Raw genomic sequence first — 5,533 nt, forward strand, 5'->3', positions numbered from 1 at the left:
TCCCTTAAACCATTTACTAGGTTGGACTATACGCCTTCCCGTCCGTTCCCATCCATGCACGCACAGGCAGTGCTGGACATCTATCTAATCCCTGCCAGCTTACTCACAACATGGGCATTCAGAGGCCAAGAACTTGCAGTATTTTTCTTGGCGGTGTAAGGGACTGGGACTCCTTGCCCAGAGACCGTCACACAGTTGCCTAATGAAAAACAGGAAAGCCTTCCAGAAAAAAAACCTCTCCACCGAGGGGAAGCAAGGCTCGGCATCACCCACATTTCATCCCCTTCACCCCACCCTGCAGTGTTCCTGTGCGTTACTCATCCCTCTGGCATCAGCTACAGCGCGGCTGATTTTAAATAGCAGTAGGGCAGAGGATCGCCAGGGATGTTATCAGAGGGGGGCTAAGCCACCAGCCAGCTCCAGAGCCCTCCTGATTTTGGTGAGCAGGAGGATGTGGCTGTGTAGTGCTTTGTCTCAGACACAAACTGGAGCACTGACACAAACCACTTCTGCCTGTAATTTCTCACCCCAGCAGGGTGAACTAGAGCAATGCAATACAAACTCTGATGTGATCCCTGAGCTACGACAGCGTTAACATTGCCAGCAAAGCGAAATAACCCCGGCACAGAGAGTGGAAAACCAGCCAGGGTCCTCGCTGGGGTGTGCTCATGGCGCAGGCAGGGATGAGGTCAGGAAAAGCTCGTTGCTAAGCCCAGGGCCAGCCCTAGGTGGCCTCCTAAGTTAAGAGGCAATGCAGTGAGCTGGAGAGAGAAAATAGCTGTTCTCTGGGGAATAAAGAGAAAAAGGAGCCAGAGCCACAACGGTATTTCGGGTCCAAATCCTCTGTGGATTTTGGCCCAAGTGTCTACTCATGGGCTTAGCCCCAGCCCACGCGAGCGGTGCAAACCTCTGCATGTCCCGGTGGCCCGGGCACTGCTCGGGGAGCTCATCAGAGCAGCTACGGCGACTCTGCAGCCCTCGCCTGCTGCTTTCTCCCGGGGAAAGGGCGGAGGGGAGCTGAGGCTGGTGGTGGGGCTGTCCGGGGGGACCCCAGCCAGGAGCCCTCTGGGCAGACGTGCTGTGTAAATGTCCTACGAGCAGGGCAGACCTGGTGCATGTTTTTTAAAGGGTATGCCGTAGCAGAGCCTAGAAATTAGGCCAGCCTGTCCCTTTCAGACATCCAGTTCAGCTACACAATTGCACTGCTGAGAGCAAAATTGCCACTGTCTGAATTAAAATGTGTAACATCCAAGTGCTTCTAGACATGACACATCCTGAACAGCCATGTGTTGTGAACAGAATTCCCCTTTCAAATGCAGTTAAGTCTTGCTCTTAAAATAGTCACTTCTAGACAACAAACTTCACTCACTGTTTTAAAAAAACTGTCTGAGCCTCCTCAGCGAATGGCACAAAATAACATATTTCAGATTTTTGTCTTTTCCCCTTTATTTACGGCACAGCCTGACCGACACAAGTCCCACTGTTTCTTCTGGGTGAGGGATGGGGCCATTTCCAGAGGCACATGTGAAAAGCAGAGCTCCGGAAGGGAGCGTCCACATGTTCCTGGAAACTCATTCTGACCTTCCGCTTCCCAGTCATCTCAGCATACGTGGTGTCGTCGGTATCTGCCCATTCCCACTCAGGCCACGAGGCCTGAGTTCAAAGATGTGGCATGGCTAGGAGAGGGCAGTCCCGCAGCCCGCTTCAGTCCCTCTGGTTGTGACTCTGGCTTCCAGCAACGCAACGTGTTTGGCTTTGCCGTGAGCTGATAAAATGTGATGCTTGCCCTGAATCCAAACCCAGCACTAGGACAAGATGTTATTTCTCATCCTACCTTGGAAAAGCAAAATCCATGCACCAGAAAGGAAACTTGGAAGATTCAAACTGTGCAACAAGAGTATCCAGAGAAAAGCTTTGCAGGCTGCTGTGTTTCTCGCTGGCTGCCTTCTGTGCTTGTGTGTTTTTACAAAGCTTTGTAATGGTTTTCAAGATATACCAGGGCAAGCTGTTCTCCGGGGGGGAGGAATGCTTCCTCCAGGACCATGCTGTCCAGAGGAGCGGACAATCTGCCAGGGGCATCGCTGGTCAGGATGTCAGGACGTCAGCACATCTGTCTTCTGTTTCCAGCTCTGCTTCCATCCTGAAAGGGAGGTTTTATCTCCTTTTTGTCCTTATGCAGCCAACAGAGTTTTGTAGTGTGAAAACTTTGGTGCCAAACACGTTTGCTGTTCCAATAACATGCTACAGCACTACACAGTTAGATCCACGCATTTTAACAGGAGGTGCTCTAGATGCTGGTCTAGAAGAGCCCATGGGATGATGTGGTGTAGTGAGTCTGATGCTCTAATTGCAATTAAAGTGAAAAGCATTATGATCGATTTTATCATCAAACCACTCTCTGTCTTTACATTTCCATGGCTGTGCCCACAGTTCGAGAGAGATGACACAGGGACAGCCTTGCAAACCCATTTCCTGTCTTCTATCAGAAACAAATACAGAGCACGTATAAATTTGGTCTGTACTAGCTACTTCCTTGCAAGCAACAAACAACTTTTACTGGTGGACCCCACTGGCAGTAAGGACTCATAATCAGTCAGATTTTGTTTATCTGATACCTACTGTGAGAAGACATCTGTAGGCTGTGCCCTGGGACACCACAGGCTGCATGTGCCTCCCAGGGGACATTACAAATAGCACTGAAATCACTAAATACTAGTGCTGTGTCTTCATGGCATACCTCCAGTTGGAGATCAGCTGCTATGACAGGCCCTACAACAGGAGCTGGTGATTTAGCAGCCACTTTCAAAAGCTCTTTCGATGGGGTAGGAAACACTGACATAACACAAAGTTCCCAGTTTTGTGACCTGCTTGATGATTTCTGTCTGGATAGGAATGAGTTAAAAATCTGAATTCCTGTGTACCCAGCAAATCCCAGCCGCTATGTCCTAGTGCTCCCATGAGCTCTGCCCTCTTCAAGAAGGAAAGCTGAACCTCGTTGAGAGGAGCTGCAAAGATGGCTTTCAGGGAAAAAGGCTAGTTTCATCATTACTTCCCTCTTTGCCAGGCTTACCTTCTCCTTCAGGATGCCCCCCTCTAACTCCCTCTCTCTACCCAGGTAGGACATCTCCATGGTTGAGTCTCCTGTCCAAATGCTTCTTTTGCTCTGGTGTAAGCTCTGCCTCCTGATTTTACCCTGCCTGCCTCAGAGCAAGGCAGCTGCCTGCCCCTCTGCAGCTGCACACCAGCAACCCCACGCCCTAAGGATGCAAAGTGGGACACTATGCCTGCTTCCCACTGCCCAAGTGGCAGAAGAGACAGAAAAACCTGTGCAGCCAGACACAGGCGTGAGTCACCCAACAGTCCTCTTAAAATGCCTCATTACTTGTCATAACAAAGGAAGACACTGCAAGGCTTAGGCAGCCTGGACATGGGGACCGAGTGCCCAGGCTACAAGCCTGTGTGTGGCTTTCTTGTCCGTGGTTGACAAAAAAAAAAAAAAAAAAAAAGGAAGAAGGAAAAGAGGGAGATGGTGAAGAGGTCCAGTTTGGCCAAGCTCAGCTTATCTGACAGCTAATCCTAAAGAAACAAGCTGAGATTTCAGTGTGAGCAGAAGGCAGGTCTGGCATAGAGAGTGAGCTGTAAATTGTCTGCAAGGAGACAGGCAAATGAAATTCTTATTTTATCCAGAGACAGGAGAACAGACTGCAGAAATGGAGACCCACAGGCCATGTAAGAGAGGTGAGAAGATGAGGAGAACCCACCAAAGGCAACCTGATAAGGCGAGGAGATAGTCAGGAGGGAACCCAAGAGTGGGCAGAACAGGAGAAAACCAGGGAAGATTAGATAGTGGGGAGAGTTCAGCAGTGTCTGTGAAGCCTGGTGGTCTAAGGGAGATAAGGCTGGCATATTATTTGGGATGGAAGGCCTTTTTGTTTGCAGAATTTTACCTTAAAAAGAAAATAAATAAAAAAAAAGAAAAGCTCCTCTAATTTTGAGCCACTCCTTACAACTTAGACATCCTCAAATGATTGCCAAGGAATGCTTTCGTATTCTTACCTCATTAGCTTTGGCACACGGCAAGGCGGGCAGGAACTCCTCTGTGTCCGGCTACTGTGGAACCGGTTTTTGACATGCAACTGGCAACTCTTTTCCACAAATCCTAGCAATTCCTTCTTCCCAAGAGAAGCTGGGGTTTCCATTCTCCCTTTGCTTCTTTGTGTGTGGCAGATAGAAACTGAAAAGGAATGAAGCATTTCTGCGGTAAAATGGTAATTTTACAGGGAGACCGTGCCGCTGGCCATGCCTCAGTCGAAATGTCAGGACTTGGCACTGAGGAGAGGGAGCTTCTCGCAGGTGAGGCTGGAGAGCAGCTGGCTCCAACACAACTGATGCAGCACTGCGACGATGGCTGTGTGTCTTGCTGCCATGAGACAGCGGCTGAAAGTTTGCATCGTTCATGGCAGCAATCCTAACACAAACTTTGGCTTTTGCAGGCTTACAGCAATTTTTTATCTAGATAAAAAATTGGGAGTGATAAAAGTCCATTTATGTCAACAGTTTTTTCCAAGATGGGTTGAGGCATCAGGCCCTTGCTCATATGTTGTCTTCTGCAGGGGTCTAAGTTCCAGACTCACCTTGCATTTGACCTCCAATTTCTCAGGTGTCTCAGCACACACCCCTCCAGACAGAGGGGAGCACCAAGAGACCTGTGTAGCTCCAGTCACTGCCCAAACCAGCAATGCCCAAGTCCCAGAGGGACTCAGTTTGGAAGGTAAGCAACAGGCAATGGCAATCCACAAATTGCAATAGTGGCCACTTTCTGTTTTTCAAGAAGGGCTTAGCAGAAAAAGGTGTTGTCTCAAAGTTCATATGAGACCCTTGTGGTTAGGGCACTTCTCAGAAAGTGGAAGGTCAGATGCTCTGCTGCCTCAGAGGGTTCAAATACACATAATCTCCACACAGAGTACCTAAACCAATTCCTTAATATCTTTTCTAAGGGGTCTTTGGAAAGGATGGAAATTCTCCATCCTCCTTATTGGACTTTGCTACCACAGAGAACAAAACAGAAGATATTTTTAAACCTCTGTATAAATATGAAGTGTGCTGACATCTTCATTACTGTGCAGTGTTGTTCCTGCCTAATCTCAAAAAGCATAAAACAGAGTGAAAGATGGCCAAGGCCAAAGGGGATTTTCAGAAAAACAGAAGGTCTTTCATAACAAGGGACACAAAGTAAGCTAGCACTTGTTTCTCTTGGAAAATAGGCATCCGGGGCAGGGGGGTATAACATGAGAGGGCTACATAAAATTAAATAATCTAAGTAAATTGTGGAACTGATCACTGCAAGATGTTATGGAGGCCAAAATATAGAAGGGTTCAGCAGGTGATTAGCCAAATTAATGGAGAAGATGTAGCTACAGTAGCTAGATAGTGGCATCATCAACATTGTCATTACTATTATTGTTATTATCTGTTTTAATATTCAGCATTCTGATTTCTGTGGTCTGGGTGCCATCTCTGTCTGAGGAAATCC

Source organism: Pygoscelis adeliae, unplaced genomic scaffold, assembly GCF_000699105.1.
Source record: "Pygoscelis adeliae isolate BGI_AS28 unplaced genomic scaffold, ASM69910v1 Scaffold57, whole genome shotgun sequence".
NCBI classification, from domain to species: domain Eukaryota; kingdom Metazoa; phylum Chordata; class Aves; order Sphenisciformes; family Spheniscidae; genus Pygoscelis; species Pygoscelis adeliae.